This window comes from Ornithodoros turicata, chromosome 6 (assembly GCF_037126465.1).
Source record: "Ornithodoros turicata isolate Travis chromosome 6, ASM3712646v1, whole genome shotgun sequence".
Classification (NCBI taxonomy): domain Eukaryota; kingdom Metazoa; phylum Arthropoda; class Arachnida; order Ixodida; family Argasidae; genus Ornithodoros; species Ornithodoros turicata.
In genome coordinates, this window is record NC_088206.1 from 64,366,758 (window position 1) to 64,387,577 (window position 20,820).

Genomic DNA, 20,820 nt, shown 5'->3' on the forward strand with positions numbered 1-20,820 from the left:
ATTATATCCTGCTTTCTTTGACACACCGTCATTCGACTCTCGCTTTGAACGGCGGTGCATTTTTTGGTTCCCGGCGGACAACATATCCCTGCCGCACTCCGAACTCTCCGTGACTGAGAAGGTGTCAAATTCAGATGTGCTTCTATATCGTTTGCTTTCACATTCACATATATAGGTGTACGCGCATGCTTCCTTCTGCTGTTTCTGCCACCACAGCCAAGTATCATCTGCCGCGCGATACCTCTCTGTACTCTCGTTCGTTCCTCGTCTTCTGCTAACTGTTCCGCCTCACACGATTTTGGGGGTGGTACGAGGGACCGGCCGAGCCCTCGCGTGTTCTTTCTTTCTTTCTTTTTTTTTTTAAAGCTGGACTCTTCTTCGCCGCATGCCCGGAGGGTTTGGGAAACCATAGCAAGGCGAAAAGATAACAGGGCTCGTACTTTGTGAATGGAATGAGCCGAGCGTCCGCCTTTAAAGCGCATAGAACTCCGCTCGATTTGGACTGATTGGCCGGTCTAGTGAAGCTTTTAGCCGAGTCTTTTCAATCGCGCTTGAGACTTCGCGCTGCTGGTGGCGGGGTGCGGTAGTCGCTTCTTTCCCCCTTATGTCGTCTGCTAACTTTCGTCTTCTTGTATTCGTGTCGTTATTTTCATGAAAGTTGATAAGAGTTTGTATACTCACACACAAAAAAGAAAAGGGGGCTTTTATTGTTTAATTATGTATCCGGACACGCGTATACAAATTTGTATTGATCCAATCCATTTTCATGGTCGTGCACGTTCAGAATATGTTTTGGTTACATATAAGCATCAATAACGGGAGAACTTATTAGGGGACTATGGTTGCTTATAGTATGTTCAGCCGGAGTATTTTTCTTTCTTTTTCTTTTTTCTTCTTCACGATTTAGGCCGGGATTTACTCGAGCTAGTACCGTAAACTCCCAATCCACAACAAAAATATTTTCTACTGCAAGCTTAACAAAAATGTGTCTAATCTTCTTGTCGCACACTTTCGGTTGGAATTATTACGGGGAGGGAGCACGTTGCAAGGACATGTAAAATGAATATAAAGAATGCCTACATGTCTGAAGAGCATACTTTCTCTTTTATTACCTTTTTTTTTTTGTGTGTGTGTGTGTGTCTCATCTTACGTGAGAGGTGTGGGATTAGATGCACTTGTAGCGAACGCGGTCTTTCGACTGCACCTGGGCAAATACTTACCTGGACTTACGATGACAATGACGACGGGCTGGAACCTCGGAGAGGGGGAGGTGAAGAACACTGTAGGGTTCGCTCCCTCTTTTCCTGGTAACGTTGAAGACAGTTACAGATGACAAAGCTGTTCCTAGAAACAAGTGCGACAACATGCATACTTGAGACAGGAATTGGACTTCTCGGGGAGCATTAGGAAAACCGCAAAAGAATGAACCCAGACAACACGAAACTTTGTAGGGACATCCCAAACAGGTCCCAACATCCGCAGTCCCACAGGCGATGTATCTAGTACATTGGTAGGATGTGCGTTTGAAACGCAGCATTTGAAATCCGCGAAATCGCCCTGTGGATGCCAAATTGGGACGTTCGGCGATGAGCAGTACCGAGAGCAGCGGGAAGGAGGCCGCTCGGGCGTCCATTGTGATGCGACTCTGCTACGGAACTGTAGTTAGCAATGGCAAGCAAAAGTAAGTATATTTAAACTTTCTGCACTCTTGAACTGCATTGTTATATGTGACTACTATTGCGGGTGCAGACCCATCATGACCACGTCAGGCAGATGCAGCTGAAACACAAAGCGCGTCTCCCGGTTGCTTTGCTCTTTGCAGACGAGGTGACGTGTTAGGATTATGTGTGGGCTGCATAGTCTTGAGAGGTATTTCACTATGAAGAAATTTAGACAAATATTTCACCGTCACTTAGGGAAAGCGGTGCAAGGAAACTTATCAGCAATTAATGTGCCCTCACTTGCTGCTTTTACTTCCTCCAAAACGTGCCCTTCGAAGATATGAAATCCGTTCTGTGTCCGTTGAGAACCCAGCTGTGCCAGCTAACATTTTCGCGGTTTCTAGTCTATTACCCTTTCACAAAGTTGACACCGTGTTGAGTGAAACATCCATGGAATCGAGTTGTCAGAACCAAGAATACGAGGGAGACGCTTCCCCATCCAGTGTTCCTCTGCATGCTAACTTTGAAGAGCGGCCGAGGTTGTGGGCGCTTGCATCGTCTGTGTGACATGTAGATCTGACAAAAGTGTTGAAATTGCTGAAGACGCAGCCATCATTTATCGATCTCCCAGCTTGTGGTAGCAATGTCCTGCTACGAACCCCACGTTTTGCATCCGGTGTGGAAGGAATGGAAGATGGAAAATATTGCCATTTCGGTTTGGCAAGAGGTGCGCACTGGAGGGATTAAGTCATGCAAATACTATACGAAATTGCGATAATTATGAACGTCAATGGACTTCCGCTGACAAAAGATCAGTTTTGGCCTATACTCTGCCACATCATGTTTGAGAGCAAGTTTCACGTTCTTGTGATTAATCTCCCATTTTTGGCACCGTTGCATATTCACCTGTACATTTAACTCCCTTTGTATGGTTGTCTTGCAGTGAGCCGTATTCGCTCCATCTCTACTTCTGCTCTTCCTTCGGCTGCCCAGACCAGAAGCGCAGTTGAACTGCCCCACATCCTGTACCAGGAACATTCCAGTTTGTGCTCTTTTGTTAGTTTGGACTCTTTTGTTTGTTGTTTCGTTTGGACAATTTCCTTGCACACTCACTGAATTTTTTGTATGGTCTACGGGCTTGTGGTATGTCTTGCATTTATACCATTGTTGCATATTCACCTGTACATTTCATTTCCTCTGTATAAATAGCGAGTTTTAGTGGATCGTACGTTAACGCATTTGCGTACGCAAGAGCTAGCGTTGCTGGTTCTGTGCACGACCACAACATAGAGAATGCTTCACGCATTGCGCAGAACCACCACGCTATTCCTTATATACGCAAAGGCGATAGCGTACGGTGCATTAAAACTCTCTATTGAATTGCAGTCAGCCGTATTCGCCATACCTCTGCCTCAGCTTCTGCTCTTTCCTCAGCTATCCAAGCCAGAAATGCGCCTCTACGAGGTAACATAATAAAATTTCAGGGAAAATATGTTCAGTACCTGTCGTTACTTACAACATCCTATTTGAACTTTTGCACTGCCTTTTCTTGTTGCGAGTTGCATTATCAAAGTCCGACGCTGCGGTGTGATGCAGAAGGGATTTCATGAATGTTGCAGTTGCATATTATAATGCCTATACTTGCTTATAATGAGCTTAAACTTCTGCTACCTCACCATTTGACCCGTTTCGGGTTGGGAACCCTTTAGTGTTTTTACAGAGGGCAATTTTAACAATCTATTTGGAGCTTTAAATTTCTTTAGAAGCGGCAGCTGCTATCCCCTCATTTGGATTCTTTAGTGTTTACAGGGAATAGTTATAACCCCGTACAAGTGTTAGTATTTGTTTGAACTGTGATGTTTTATTAGCTTCATAGTATTAATGGTCAACGTGCTGGATGATGACAGATGTAACTCAAAGGAACAATAAAATGTTGTCATGTTTACTCACGGTGTGTGCATGTTGCTTGCAGTGCTTATAATACATTATATAGCTTAAAAAGTGGAAAGGACAGCACTAAAACGGGGACGGCACGAGGGGGAGGGGCTTCTCAGCGATATCCCATTCATGTCTGATGCACATCCCTCGAGGACATCCACAGGATCTCCCTGAAACATTTCTCGGTGTCTCATTTTTTCATTTTTGGGACAAGTTTAGGCTGTGTTTGGAACATCCCCGGGATGTCCGCAACATCCCCAATGTGACATCCCAGTAACATTTATCGGACCATTTCGTGTTGTCTGGGAAACGTAGCAGAAATTGCAAAGCAGACGACAGCGTTTCCTCTGTGCTATGCTTTGCGATGTTACTATAACAAATTAGCGAGTAACGGAAAAACAAATGTTACCGTTTATTTTTTATTTACTTATTGTTTGTGCGTGTGCCTGGCACCTGGGTGCTGTATCTCTATGCACACGATACGAAGTTGGGTTGAGAGCGAGCGCGTCGAATGACACATGAGCTGTCGTTTTAACGTAGAGAGTTTCCTGTTTTACTTTTTATAAAATTGAATAAACCAGGCATACGTAGGAGGAGGGAAGAACCGATGCTCACGTAATGGGTTGGCGCTTGTGAATCTTTTATTAGGCGATTTTGTTTTTTCTCTTTCCCTGTGGTACTCCTTTTGTTTTGTTACTTTTACTGAGATGTCGACTAGGACGTCCTACGTCGCGGTAGAGTACGGAAAGCGAATCGCCCTGTGTCTTTCCGAATGTAGTTGGGAGAAAGTGACGGGGTAACAAGCATTGGCGACAAAAACACCTCGGTAAACTTTGCTTCAAGGATTTGCGTTTTTTTTTTGTTTTTTCGTGGGATGTTGGAACTCCGTCAAAGAGGTGGTGATGACATCTGTATCTGGATAGCTTATCGAACTTCTCGGCTTCTTTTTCTTTTTTTTTACTAGTATTTTGGGGGTTGTTGCAAAATCTTTGGGTGTTGCGGGGATGCTAGAAAAAGCCCTGCTTGGTTTCTGTTTCGTTTTGTGTCTCCTTATCGACATTTTCCAAAGCCGCACGCAGTACATTTCGCCTCACTTTTTTTTTTTTATTAACTCCGAAATAGACAACTTAAAAAGCTTGAGCACCGTTTACGCGTAACCTATTTGTGTTACAAACGTCGAATTATTCTTGTGTGTCGTCTGCTGTAAAAGCCGTGGGTAGATGTTGCGTTTCCGTCTCGTACAGTTTATTACACCGTGTTCCCTGTCCTTAGACAATGTTTAACATTGCGCTACACAATATTTACTCAAGGATGACGTCATGTGTATCACGTGCACATAAGGGTATTACCGCATGCAGTACGCCGAGAGGACCTCAAATAAGGTAAACACGCGTCGCTCGCATGGAGGCCGCCATTTTTGTTTTGCTTGTCTGTAAGCGAAGTTTCGGATTCTCGTCTGTCGTCTGCCATGGTCGTCAGCGTACAGACGCCATTCTGCCTTGTAAACATGGGACGCGCGCGGTCGGGCTGAGCGACGTGTGATTTGTGGAAAAGCTACAGCTTTTTTCTTTTTCTTTTTTCTTGATACATATTGTTGCACTCTGAGATGAGACGTCGCGATAAAATAACGGACGGTACGGTCAGTCGGTACCGTAAAAGTAAGGTGGGGGAATTCTTTATCTTTACGTGATGGATTAGGAGCCGCTAAGAGTGTCGTCTGCCATGCCGTTTCGTCTGCGGAGAGCCCTCTTTTCTTTTTTGTGTTGCGCGAGGTTTCCAACGCGCGTGCCCCCAGTGTGCATCGTTTCCTTTTCACATTTTTTGTTTGTTTTCTGTATTATTTTTTAGTAGGCAGCTCGACGTGATTTTTATTATCTCTGTGTAGGTCTTTAGTTTTTTTATGGACTCGAAGGAGGATTTTTATTGTCTGCGCGTAAGGTGCCGTCAGAGCGGTTATTTTTCACGCACTCATCTGCCATGTTGCGTATCATGGTATGTTAGTGACATAGGAAAAGACCGTTCTTGACCTGTTTCAATAGTTGGCAGATGATTGTGCATAAGCCCGGAATTTCGGACCTGCGGCGAAAACCTGCAACGACGTAGGCGAAAAGTTAATAATAATAATAATAATAATAATAATAATAATAAACTGTGGCCGACCATTTATCTGTGCTTCCCTGGCGTCACGTGTCTGGTGTCATTATTGTCTGCCAGGGTAATTGTGTCGCGAATGTGCCGTCTGCTGTCTGAAGTTTGCCCAGGACGCACAGTATCCCCAGACCAGCATATCACCACTACATAATTCGATCACTTCGTGCGGGTGCTATTGGCAGGCTTGTTAGTCATGATATCATGAAATGCCACTGGCGTGCCTCGCGTAATATAGCTTTGTGCTGTGCACGTCTGTTTTCAACTTCGAAACTACAGATTATGAGACCTGGCATTATGTTATTGTTTAGGAGCGCGTTTGAAGAGAACCAATTTACTTGAACATCGCATTGACCTGCTTATATTATAAAACCACACTTGTATTCATATTCATACTGTTTTTATCGACAAGTTTATCGCAGGACTGCTTATGTAAGAGCGCAAAGCAGACACCACTCGTGTAAAGTTCGCAGACGACAAAAAAATGAGCACTGGGAAGTGGTGATGTCACAGCAATATCTGCGATCTTGCGAAAACGGTAGGGCGGACGTATCGCCAGGAATGCTTTTCTTCATTTTCTGCTCCATCCGAGCGTTTGTGGGCGTTGTGAACGTATGCAGACGACCTTGTTAGGAATCGGGCGACCCCTAGCGACAGGGTGCGGTTGCCCCTCAGACTCGTCGCCATTAAACGTACACGCATCTTGAACGGTATGCATGTCATACCTGGTGACATCTACATAAATATACCATTTCCATGTAATCATATCCCGCTCCTACCATCCTTACCCGCTTGTAGTACGTACTCGGTGTTCCAGCCTAACACGAACCAAGATAAAAAAAAAAAAAAGAAGAAGAAGAAGACGAAGTTCTCTACGCGGATCAACCAACATCTTGTTAGCAGTCGCGTATCGTAGTCGTCGGGATTGTGCCGTATGAAGTCATTGGATGATACTAAAAAGAAACAAAAATTTTAAAAATTGCAAAGATGTGGAGGACCTTGAAGCAAAAAATACGCGTGACAACGCTACGAATTAACGAAGGAAGTCGCCTCAGGACAAGAGACTCCGATATTTCGAACAGAGACTGTTCTTCTTCGGGGCACCGTCCTCATCACTGGCATAGTATTTAAAGGGTTAGCTGTGGCGTGTTAAAGGTTCATGCGAATTGTGGGTCGACAGCCCGGAGGGAAGAAAGAGTCCGTACAGGCTTTTACGGCAGTAAAAGCCTGTATAAATACTATGCCGATGATGAGGACGGTGCTCAGAAGAAGAACAGTCTCTGTTCGAAATATCGCCGTTTCTTGCCCTGGGGCAACTCCCTTCGTTCTTCTTTACCGGTTCGCTGGATTTTTACCCGTGTTTGTGTCGTCCCTAATTGTGGTCTGCCTTGGGTCTCGTGTTTCTGGATTTGAGCATCGCTTGTAGATAGGTTGAAACAAAAACAGTATGAAATTTGTTTTACATTTGGAATACTGCGGTTCAACACATCACGCCTCTTCTGTGACGGATACCGATCTTTGCTTTTTTTTAGTTTTAATTTTTTTTTACAAACCGCTTTAACTTTCGTCCGAATCGCGTGACTAATATGTTCCACAGAGCCGGGTTAAAGGAGTTCCTTCAAATCTCGATGCGTCTTTCTACGCAGACATTAAGACCATATCAAGAGGCGGAACGTGCCACAAATAAAAGCACACTCCACCATGATACGCAAACATAGTTGGGTGACATTCTATTTGGGACTCACCGTAACCCCTTGACTGCCGATCTGGTCGCGAAAGACTCGGTACATTGACCCAGGAGTCGTGGCTCAGAGGGAAAGCCACAAATATTGTCCCATGTGAAGAGGTAGCTGCGGACAGTGTATATATAGCCTAGCTATTTTGTCATTCAGTCATATTTATTTCTTTATTTTTATTTATTTATTTTATTTATTTATTTTATTTATTTATTTTTGTTTATGGAATAGCAAGCCGGCGTGCAGCATGGCTGACCTTTCCCCTTTTTATCTTTCCTTTTCCTTTTTTTTTTTTTTCTGCCATAAAATTACCCCTCCCCCGATCGCAGACGTTTGACGAGCTATCATACCATACCACACCATATAAAATACTTTTTATCGACAGCCGTTTCACCTAAACGATTTAACCCAGGCTTGTACAAGATACTAAAAGAAGTTCTACACGGTGTTTCATTTATGTTGAACCCCACGCTTAAAAAAAAAAGAAAGAAAAAAGAAAAGAAAACGGTGCATCTCCACTGGAACGAGACAGTCTGCATAATGTTACCAGCCTTGCAAGACATTCGGCATATTTTTGTTTCCTAATTAATTAATTAATTAAAATTAGTTCTTTAACATTTTAATTATTATGGGATTAGATAAAAGTGTTCAATAGAGATGTTGTGGACGCTGACATCAGGTGACGAATGCCAATGGGTATAGTCCTCTCCCAGTACGCGTTCTTTTTTCTTTTTTTTTTCACTTGTCCAAAAAATGTGCGCGGGCTTCCAAGGTACCACGTGACCTGTCTCCGCAGGGCGAAAGGCGCGTCCGATCGAAGCGGTCTCTGGCGCCCACTTCACGGACAAGTGATCTCGGCACCATTCCGCCAACTGCTTTTAAGATATCAGAAGTGCACGTCTGATATCGGCTGAACGATAAGCTTGACACGAATGACGGTATACACACCTTTTCATTTTCTTTTTTTTTTTTTCAATGAAAGACAGGAACATAAAGGAAACGCTTGCACGCTGAGCATCCCTGCTGTCGTGCATCGCTTTTATGGACTTCCAATTCGGACAGGCTATGTAGCTGAATAGAGCAAATAATGCCATACTCCCACGATGAGTGTGCTGGCCATGTCATGTGGAGAGCGGGAGGTACCCGGGTTCGAATCCCTGTGCCGGCTGTGCTGTCTGGGGTTGGCAGTCTGCAGTCTGCAGGTTGGCTGGACAGAATAAAGCGGGAACGAAGAACATTTCAATGTACGATATCGGCAGTGCAAATACTCGTTTTCATTCGTTCGTTTACAGGGCCTCGGATGCCAGTGAGAGGGGGGGGGGGTGCTTCAGATTTACCCTGCCCTGGCCGCAAACTTGCCTCGCTACGGCTCTGGGCCTGTCACCCGTTTCTTATTTGATATTTTCCTGAAAGCCAGCAGGGGCCCGCTCCGCGATGGAGAAATACGCCAGTGCCGTGTTCCGTGAACTTTTGTCCCAACCTGTACAACTGTACCAACAGTTGGCACAAAAGGGATCTCCAAAGCAGAGCGGATTTTTTGCTAACGGGCTTTTGCTAAACGGCGATGAAAAGCCGGACAAGCTTTCTCAGAACTGTCATTTGGATCGACGAGGCAAACTTCTCTCGGGACGCGCAGGTAAATCCGCAGGTAAATCCGCACGGGCTTCGCGCGTATTTGAACATTTGGTGCGGTATTTTTGATGGAACTCTCATTGGTCACGTCTTCTTTGACGGGACGTTGACTGCAGATCGATATGCGCGCGAATTTCTTCAGGCCACGATGTAGATGACTTCTGTGCCAATCTTCCGCTATCAACATTTTCGCCGAGTGTGGTTCCGACACGACGGCGCTCCTGCCGCCGAGCTCGTGCATACCTCGATAGCGTCCTCCGAAACCAGTGAATTGGAAAGTTAAGAACCCGGCCATGACCTGCTATGTCCCCAGACATGACACCCTTGGACTTTTCTTTCTTTCTTTCTATCTTCTTCTTCTTCTTCTTTTTTTTTTTTTTTTTCGCGTGTGTGTGTGGACACATCAAATACCGCGTGTACAGAGACGAAACGATAACAGCAGACGTACTCGAGGCAAAAATCTCGGGAGTGTGCCGTGAGATAACTGAAGTTGTATTAAGGAGGGTGAAAGAAAATGTGATCACGAGGTCCCAGTACCGTGTAGCTGCTGAAGGAGACCTCAAGAGAGCATATTTTGCGGGGACATAAAGTCTATACCACGGTCGCTACACTCTGAAGCAAAAATCTACTTTGCCCAACCGTAACAAGTTGTGCTATTCATGAATTAATAAAAAAAAAAAAAAAGAGAGAAAAAAAAAGCAAGGTCCGAACTCTTCGTGCCCTTCTTATCGCTCAACAGATATGGTCACACGCCCTTTCCTCCTTCACAAACAGCTTTGACATCTGGTAGCATGACATAACCGCTGTTTCTTGGCTTGTTCTTTCGTAAAGTGGGCGCCAGAGACCGCTTCGATCGGCCGCACCTTTCGCGCGACGGAGAAAGGTCGCGTGGTATCGTTATTTTTTTTATTCCGTGTTAACGCCGCGAGGCAACTGTGGCTATGAGCGGCGTACAGATGTGGACAGATGGAGAGAGGACAGCAGACAGGAGTGGGGGGGATAGGGGGTTTAGTATGCGTCCTGGGCCGACTTCAGGGGGAACTGTACCGACATTCGTCTGGAAAGTCTTCGGAAAACCTCAGCCGGTGGTAGGAATCGAACCCACCACCTCCCAGTCTTCAGCACGACCTTTGCTGACACCAACGAGCGGGACGCCACGCGGTATTTTTTTAAGTCTGTGCACGTTTTTTGGACACGAAAAATAAATAAAGAAATAAATATTGATAATAATAATAACGCGTAAGAGGTAGAGAGTTGTACCCGTTTGCATTCGTCACCTCATGTCAGCGTCCACAATTTCACTATTGAACAATTTTATCTAATCCTGATAATTAATTGAAGTTAAAGAATTAATTTTAGTTAATTAATTAGGAAACAAAAAAAATCTGCCGAATACATTATGCAGACGGCCTCGTTCCAGTGCAATGCGTCGTTTTTTTTTCGTTTTCTTTTTTCTTTTTTTTAGGGTGGGGAGTTAAATTTAAATGAAACACCCTGTATAAGCTGAGTTACTGATACCAGGCAAAAAAGTAACCCAGTAGAGTATAAATACTCAACCTTGAAAAGTATTCAGAGTAGAATACCATATACATATACTCACAAAAGTAGCTCGCTACTTTCAACGTGGTTCCCACTGGTCCTTGAAACGCTCGAATATAGCCTGGAATTTGAAAATACGTACCATTTTCAAGGTCGAGAAAACCCTGGAAACCCTTAATTTTGCATCTTTTCCTGGTTCTCATGGGGCAGCTAGCGCAAATTCCATTTACCCGGATATAGTTTCGAAACCGCAGGAGTTAGCACTCTTCAGGGATTATCAGGATCATCAGGGATTATCAGTTATTATCAGGCGGAAATCAGTTTTCATTTCTGTCCTGCGATCTTTAACATTCAGAAGCCGCCAGTCACATTTGTGAACGGATCACTATTGTGCAGTCGACGTGTATTCTCTCACGTGATACGTGTAGCTTATGAATATTTTTACCGAAATATTGAAGCCCTGGCCATAAACTACGTTTTACATCCCGCGAACAAAATGAAGGCTGGGCCTTAAAATCAGAGGTCGGGGTAACTCGTTACTGTAACTAAGTTCCTTTTTTTGGTAACTTGTAACTTAACTCGGTACTTTTGCGCCGTGGCAACTTTCATAAGAACCCGTTTCTTTTTTCAGGTAACTCTGCCAATGAAACTTAAGCTAAGTTCCAAGTTACGTTTAATTCGCTTTTCACTCACTTCCACATATTTTCTTGCTTTCTCTCCGGTTTTTCATGCCATTTTATGCCATAAAACGTGATATAGAATCAGTGACAGTATTCTATTTAGGAAGTAAGAACCGCTGCCATTGAAATGATGCTGAACCATTGTGCGCCCACAGGGAGTAAGATGCAAAGCGTTCCGGAATTGTTGGACATAAACGAAAACAATCTAAGTTTGTTGTTGCACTCCTCCGCAGGGAACTCAAGGTCTAGCTCAACTGCTCACGCGCGCTGCACCTGTGTAGTGCTATTGTGTCCGAACTAACTTGGAAGTAACTCGTTCTTTTTTTTTTTTTAAATATATGTAATTGGGCGTTTACGTCGCGAGACAACTGAGATCTTTTTTTTTAAAAGTAACTCCGTAACTGCAAGTTATATTTCAGCCTGAAGAACTTCGTTATTAACTTAGTTACATTTTTCACGGGTTTCTTTTCGACGGGCAACTTCTCGATCTATGCTTAAAATGTTCTTGAGAGACAATTGAATGTTTGTTCAAAAATTCAATGGGTATCATGTTTCAAGATATTATCAAATTACGGTTTGTGAAATTTACTGTAATTACAAACAAAGGGGAAATAAAAATGAATATCGTTCGGATAGTATCGTTTTCCTGCGGTACCTTCTTGGTACATACCCTCCTCGGCGGACATGTTGCGCAGATGCCCGATGCTGTGCTTACTATTATTTCATGAAACACTGTTCCTCTTGCCTGCCATCGACAGACTAGAGCATGCACTAACATGCACTTTCTAGCCAACGGATTGCCCCGCGTCTACACTAAACCTAAGGCGCCGACAGCTTTTGCAGGCTACGCCGCAGAATGTCCGGGGTAACCTGGAATATCTGAGATGACAGATAACGTGATAAGATAACAGATAAGAAGAAGACGTGTAAGTGGCATAACGCCCAACGAAAACCGAGACCAAGTTAATCTTTTTCTCGACTTTCCTGTCTCCAGAAATAAGACTAAGGTTGTCCTCTGCATCACAGGACGAAGTAAAGATGCGCTGTGCAACACCTGTGATGTCGAAGAAAATATAGAGCATATCTTGCTTCACTGCAGAACATACGAACAGGAAAGGAAACGCCTAATGAGGAACCTAGATCACCCAGACCCCCTTCTGGGGTCACTCGTTTACCCTACTGGACCAACGTCAACGCGGCGGGCAACACAAACAATAGTGCTAGATTTCATGAAGGAAAGTAACCTCCTAGGTATTCTCTGACAACAAAGAAGAAATCAGGGTGTCGAACCGAAACGTTTTCCGTTCCGGTTCTATCATAAACGGTCCGGTACCGGTTCTGCTCCGGAGCAAAAAAATAACGGTTCATACCAGTTTTAACCGGTTTCGCTTCTGGTGGGCATATTCATTCCCAGAAAAAAGAAAAAAAATCAATGTTGCAAAATGTAAACCCGTTTGTTCCGCATACATGGTATTTAATATTAATAGGAAGCTGAGAAATTGATATGCTCCTGGTTCCTGTAGGTCTGTCTGTTCAAATAGGCTTTCTCCTCTCTTGAAGCGCATGATACAGTCGGACTTGTTTGTCGTGATTCTTGCTGGATTGGTGCGATAGCGTCCCATCCGAATGCCCGTTGCTGCTTCCTCGCCAGCAAGCACTACCGCACGAGTACGACGCAAATCGAGGAACACCTTCACTCACAAACGCGCTCGACGGCTTCGTTTTCTTTTCTTCGTGTCCCGTCCACAAAAGAGGCGCCAATTCGCACGCGCTTGCCTCGCGGATACGTAAATGTAATCAACTTCGCTGCTCTCAAACAAGGGACACGTTGCGCGACATTACCGATAGAGAAGCCGTTTCGCAGCCCCCTTGGGTAGCGGTTTAGTTGAGGAGAGTTTGGGCAGATGAAATTAAAACGAACACTACGGCACATTGGTAGAGAGTCACAACCGGTCACATGTACCTCTAAGTCTATGTGCGCGAACGATGAAACGTTACAGGCTAAGACCCTAAGTGTCATAGTATACCGACATACATTGCACCGTAACCGTAACCTCGTAAAGTATCCATGACATGACTTCAGAACACACGACGACAGTTTCATTCGCCTACTCATAGTACAAACCGGCGAAGTTTTTGCTTGGATCGAAAACCGTTAAATAAATTTTTCGGTTTCACTCCTGAGCGAAAAAAACATATCCGGTTTCGATTCGGTTCCGGTTCGCACCAAAATATAGCGTTTTTTCTTTCGGTTTTCGGTTCCGGTTTTCGATCCGCTCCGACACCCTGGATAGACAACGCTGGGGACTGAGTTACCAACAACCTATGACAACTGTAAACAACGAACCTGTGACCAACTGAAAGTGATTATGGTGAACTGTATGATGTGAGCCGAAGGTGACCACCAGATGGCACAGGCACTGAACTTTGCACTGAATGTATTATCGCCATGAGTCGTGTGTCTAGTTGCTGTGTCCCGTTTTTTATTTTTTTCTTGCCTTTTTGTTTTCTCTCTCTCTGTGGCAACTTGCCGCCCGTCCCGGCAGGCAGACCGCCCCCTCTTTCTTATTTTTTTATTTATTTAGATAAAGGATACCCCCCCCCCCCCAGAAATAAATAAATAATGATGATAATAATAATAAGTGAAAGGGAGTACCTTATGTGTAACTTAAGAAATGAGTACACGTTATTGCAAAAAAGTACTAAATACTGCCTTTTAAAAGTATTTCTAAAATACCAAATTATTCCGAAAAGTATTTACGATAGAGTACATCGAATAAAGTATGTTCGAACAAGTATGATTTAATCGACACTTGTGGAAATCACTTCATCCATTACGGTTAGTGTAAAATATTTTCATTCGCGATCTATAAATTTTTAGCGAATCGCGCCTTCAGTCATTTGCGAAATTATTCGCGAGTATTTTGGCAAACGCGCTATTTGTACATTGTTTTTGCGATCATATGTGGATGAGCCTTTCATGAACAAACACAGAGGTAGGACCGCCGACTACCAAGACCCCGTCCCGCAGCGCGCAACCACCTGTAGCAGCGCCAGCGCCGCCTGAACTTTTTTTTCCGTTAACAACCTCAAAAAAATAAATAAAAATAAGAAAGAAAAGAAGAGTAAAAAGCAAACGGGAGCCTTCTTCGCAGTCCTTCTGTCGTCTGCTACTTGCTCCCTCCCCTCAACCATCTCGTGACAGTGTGAATAATATAATACGCATGCGTTGTGGTCAACTGTTCTTCACAGCCGGAGAGACCACGTGATCGATTTAAACCCGGCGTCACTAACCAATGGTTTAAGTCGCTTGGTGAATACGAGCATTAGTGAGTTTTAGTGCTACCACGTGTGGTGCTACGTAAAGACAGTTGTTCCCAAACTTTGCTACCCTTCATAGCTACAAGATATCGCGTCGCGCCACCCTCCCGATGTCGCAACGGCACAAGCTTTCGATTTCAGCGCATGAATAGTAGCACGCAAGACTGACGCTGAAATGTCATGTGGCAGTTGGTATCGTCACAGGTAGTAAGGCGCACTGGAAACCATCGCAGACGGAAAAATTAACCTGACAGCAGGGATGACAGTTCCTGTTCAGGATAGGTTTTGTGTCAAAGTACACTTGTGCAGCACATTTTCAATACAGTATAGCACAAATACTATACAGTGTGACATCCTGGTCCGCTACCACGAGCTTTTTTTTTCTTGGGGGGGGGGGCACAGAATACTGGGCAGAGCATGGTCTATGGACACCTCTTTTTTTATAGTTTCTGAGCCGATTCGCGAGCCCCCGTTGAATCTGTCACGACTCCCCTGGGGGTGGCGACCCTCAGATCGGGAAACACTGACGTAAGGGACAGCGAGGCGGTTCTGCGCAATGCGCGAAGATCTGTTTATGTCTTGCGCGTACGCAGAACCACCAACGCTATCCCTTTCGTGCGCAAAGGTGACAGCGCAGGTAAAGGATAGCGTGGTGGTTCTGTGGAATGCGCGAAGCTCTGTTTATGTCTTGCGCGTACGCAGAACCACCAACGCTATCCCTTACGTACGTAAAGGAGACAGCGTAAAAGTCACGAATAGTGAGTATAGCGTTTTTATATGAGTGTTATATAGAGTTTTTAATATGAGTTTTAGTATAGAGAGCTCCGCGTGCATTGCGCAGAACCACCACGCTATCCCTTACGTACGCAAAGGCGATAGCGTACGTAAGGGTTAGCGTACGATGCACTAAAACTCTCGATAGTGTGCCGTGTTACCGACCGTGATCAGACGTCACCGTGTCGATGATACGGATCCCAAAATACTCAGCACCAGTAAAAAAAAAAAAAAAAAATCTTCCGAACCAGTCATTTTTCTTTTTTCTTTTCGTGTCGTTCCTGTCTCTCTCTCTCCCGTTGTAAGGTCTCGGTCGTAGGACGTCGACCCTGGCGTCAAAGTCTGACGGGAGAGTTCCAACGACGTAATGAAAATCCGTTATGCGTGCCCAACGTTGCCGCCTTACGTCAGCATTCGTACAGCAGTCGGCGATATATGCAGCTTCCGGAGTTCACCCGTTGTCTTTGCCATTAGTTCCCCTTTCAAGTGGCGGGACGTTTCCGCCTTCGAAAGGCCTCTCTCTTCGTTTCCTGGACGTTTGTTCTTTTCCGAGTCGTCCTCGTCAAGAGAGGGTTGATCAGGGCGCTTTCTTTCTTTCTTTTTTTAAAGTTTTCACGCTGGCAGGGTTAAAGGGTCAATGTTTTTCTCTATAAGACCGAATACATGGCACTCGAAGTACAGAATCATCACTTCCTACTTTATAGTTTGCTATGCTTTTCGTGCTAAGCATTGGTTCTCACGTGCGATCGTTGATGTTGATGGCGATGAAAAAAAAATAATAGGGAGAGGTTGGCTTCGTGCGATCGTTGTTGGACAGGTAGATATGTAGGGAAGAAGGTGTGACTGGTGTATGTATGAAATGGCAAAAGGGCAAGGGTGCAGGCGTGCTGGAATGCATGGTGAGAGATGGATAGCCCGAGACAAGGAAAAATGAAAAAGAAGAAAAGACGAACACAACACGATCTCAAGCAAACAAGCAAACAAACTATAGTCGAGTGAAACGAACTGCATTTCTGGTGCTGAAGGAGAGTTTTGTAAGCTATTCGTATTGCGTTAGACTACGAAAATATAGCCTCGTCAAACGTCAGCATATGACGAAGAAATGACACGTCCAATGTTTCAAACGCCATGCCATCTTCTGGTTGGTTAAAACGTATTTTTATTCGGGATGACGATATCATCGCGAAAAATTGTACTTGACTGATTCCGCAATAGGCTGCTAAGACACGCATATCTTTATTTGAGCTGTGAATCCCATGCCCTCGGCCGGATCCAGTCCCGCTTGGACGTACCCAGGTTCGAACCGTATATCTTCGCGTTTAGAGACTTCGCCGCTTGGAGGGGCTTCTTTAAAAACGGGCCAATCGCGATATGTCAGGTACTCGCGAACGAGAGGGTACAATTTGAAGATTCGCGAAAAATCGTCCACGCGAAAAAAGAAAAAAAAGAGAGAGAGAATATGGTTACATGAATGTTATGGTTATGAATAGAACAGGGAGAGAAAGAGGCATCCGCAGTGCCGTTCTTATATGTTCAACGAGACTATAGTTATACCCAACAGCATTCCGAGAGGTGGCAAGGGGGAAACTGAAGGAACTCGTGATATTCTCTTTGAATTCTGCCAAAAGTGTATGAAAAGCTTGTGCTGGAGGATTCTGTATGGCTCTGCATATACCACTTACTTTCTCCTACTTTTTTTTTACTTCGTTTGTATTCCGTCATTCCCCATTGATCATCATCAGTGTATGTGTTGTTGTTGTATGCAAATGGAAATCTAGCGGTGTAAACCATAGTAAATAACGTCAGAGACGATAATTGTGAATATAAAAGAAAAATAATGGTGAGAAAAACATAAAAAAAGCATTTTTGGGCACGTACGGTAAAGCACTTGAGCCGCAATCTTATAAAATTGGTTCAAAATCGTAAGCCCTCAGAATTCTAGCGTCACAATTTCCCCCTCAATCACTCTCATATGTTACAAAGAAAATAAAAATTTTTAATTTTCGGGCAACACTGACCGAAGTAGACACCATCTCCGCGTTTTCCGTCAAGTACGGTAGTGAAACTACATCGCATGCGCACAACACTGGGTCGGCGTACCGCGTGGAAACCAAAATCACAACAAAAAAATCCTGAGAAGTCCAGTTGCTGGGCGAAGAAAGCATATGTTTGATTTCTTCTATTAAAGCGATAAAGTCGCTGGATACATGAGCGCCAATGTTGCCCGCTAAAATGACGTTTTTTTTTTTTTTTTCACACCAGGCGTCATGCACTTCGACCGATTTTATCGCAATTTCCAAAACAAGTTTTAAAAGTTTGAGAGAGAGATATGAGGTGTGTGCTATGCTGTGAGATATTTATAAGCAACAACAACAACAACGGATAAATTAATGATGATGAATGAAGAAAATTCGCCATGAGCTCTCACATGACACCAAACATGTAAGGTGCTTAGTTTTTGCTCTATATGGTAGCTTTCGCTTTATATGTCCGTCGTTGGGGATAAATCTTTGGTCGCGTGGTCACTGTCACGTGGTACTAAAGGTACGGACGGACATACAGGAGGTTGTTTCTATAAAGCTATCGATTTAATGCAATAAATCCAACATGGTGCAAGAGAAGTCAGAATGAACATCTTGATAAACTATATAACATTTTGCTACAGTTCTTTCTTCGCCCAGCAACTGGACTTCTCAGGATTTTTTACTTTATTTTTTTCTCAGGCGTTCGTGTCGCGTCTCTCACGCACGCTGTAACTGTAAAAGACTAAGGGAAGGATACAAAGGGAGTTTGAAAAAATTATGTTCCTATAGGACGTGCCTGATCACATCCACATCCATTATACCACATCCTGCTGCAGTACGACGGACTGCGCCTCTTTTATTATGACTGTAGATGGCACAATTACCGTAACCGTCTGGCTTTCCAACGGCCTTGACGTCACTCAAACGTCACATTCACGTCACTCGTCGGCGTACACACTGACTGTACTACAGACGCTTTACCAGACGGTCTCCACCATACCGTAGTACGTTGTACGCGCAACACGGAGATCCAGCGAAGAAAAATAAATAAATGGCAAATGCACCGCTGCTGCTGTGCCCAGTGGGCGGTCGCTGCTCAGTTAGGGTCTGCTACATATACACATATTTCATGCATGGGACCTCTCTGTTGGGTGGGACGTTGTGGTTGAGCTGTTCCAGGTGGCTACTCGCGTCACTTTTTAGAAGGAATGTAAGGACAGCAAAAGGGTGCATTGCCTGCCCTGAGTGGAGACAATGGAAAAATAAAGTGTAATCAGCAATGGGATTGTCGGAGCGACAACGTCGTAGCCATAAGGGCGACGACTAGGACCACGTTCGAATTCTTGTGCGCTGCAGTTGCCGTCTTTCTGTGCGCCATATCTGGCCCATCACGTTTGCAGACGATGCACAGAAGAGTGTGTCGTCTGCTTTGAGATTGTACGTCGATGGACGCGACACCAAGCGGCCGTAGCGAAATGCGCGCAGCGCGCATCGTGAAGTCTGCATCGCAACCAGTGATCTCAACAGACTCCGACGTGCTGTCAGCTAAGGCGCACCTCAGAGTGTCGCAGGACACTCTCATCTTCGTTCGTGCATGGACAGCGAGCGTCCTGATGCCTACAAATGTCTGGAAATTCACGGGAATTCTGCTGCTACGTCTATAGATAACAGACACACGATTTCTTTTTCGTGAAATCTGCCAAAACTGGCTCGTGGTCTGAAGCGCGATGATGTCACATCCGCGACGAAGCTGTCCTCTGTCATCGATGGAGGTGACATTTAGATCGTACAAAATGGGATTCGAAACCGTATCGCTATCCGCACGTGGGAGAAACTCACGTCTATTCAATCAGGCAGATTTGTGTCGAGAAACAGCGTGAACCTAAGCAGTGATTGACAAGCAGACGATGAATCGATATGGCGGAAGCATAACGGACGACACAAGACAAAGTGCAAATAAGGACACCACACAATAGGTTAATAAATACGACGAAGAAAATACAATGCTCCTTGTATACATTTCCGAGCAAAAATTTAGCCTCGTACCAGATCCGTTTCGGGGGCCGCATCTGCCACTATGTCTTTCATAGCAGGTGGTCCCCGCTGCTAATCCCCCGCCGTGCATGATGGGAACGCCTCAGACCTGATTTTTGATGAGGTATAGCGCCCCCTATCGCTTTTACTACTCGCCGACCGGATGGTAACAATAAGATAACATACTTCCGCAAAGACACTCATTTCTCGGCCTTGCGTTAGGCCTAGCCACCAGATTTAACTATTGAATTCCCTCTGCTTCGCCCACCTATAACGCGCTATATTTCCGAGGTGTAGGTGACACGATACAGATGACTTTTTCCCTCTCGTCGACGTTCAGGAAATACTACCGCAGCCGAGAATTTCCTTGAATCCTTAACGGGCGCTGCCATGCCACTCATCAGTCAACTGTTTGTTCAGTCGAGTGACGGCTTTGTGACTCTGTCGAACGTCCGTCTATAACGATGGTTGTTGGTCGAAGGTTGAAGCTGGAAGCAAGGCATTCCCTTTGTCATACTCGGGTGCAACACGTAATCGTACTACGTCAATGTATATACAGCACGACGTCTCTTATCTGAAGAGTTTTTCCTCTCGACGACAACCAGTGATATCTTCAGACACGGCCGCTCTGCTCTTGAAATATTAATGTCCTAATCCCAGACATTCTTCACAAAAATTTAATCCCAAGAATTTTCCCGAGAAACGTCACGTAAGTATATATCAGGCTGGATGTGAACGTAATAAACGATATACGGAGCTGGAAAGAACTGATGTTCTGAGGCTGGAACAACATTGAAGGGAACCGGCAATCCAGAAGATGTGGGTTCGAGTCCTACAGCTGGCTAACCTTTTCAGTGACTTTCATCTTTCATCGATATACGGAGAATTCGAAATATGCGGGCGCACTACACACTGGGCCCCTTGAGTAACGACAGGTTGCGCAGATTATAGAGGCATACAGCCGTTATCGCTGGCGAGCTTTTGAGATTATAGACAGATAACAACACTAAATAACAAATTCCTTGGCGACACGAACTCGTGACCTGAATGCCTTGTTTATTTTGTCATTGATATTAAGTGCTTCTGTTAGTGTCCGTGTCTGGTGGGCGCCGCGCTAAAGAGTTGGTGGCATTGACCTTGAAGTTTCCCACGACTTGCGGTGACATTTTCCCGCTTGGTCTTGTTGGAGAGTGAGGTGGCTGTGCATTCTTATCGAATTTTCCTCTCTGTCGTATTACTCGTCACACGCAATAGATGTATGCTATTATTACCGTGCTGGAACCAAGTCCATACATGACTGGCACGGCGCTGGCGTAACTCGGCAGTGTACCTG

At 44.7% G+C, this 20,820-nt stretch overlaps 1 protein-coding gene across 3 annotated transcripts in view; it reads left to right on the forward strand.

The window, feature by feature from the left end:
• The window catches only part of LOC135397039 (papilin-like), an 85,020-nt gene that overhangs the window by 896 nt on the left and 63,304 nt on the right, over positions 1 to 20,820 (forward strand). The window lies entirely within an intron of this gene.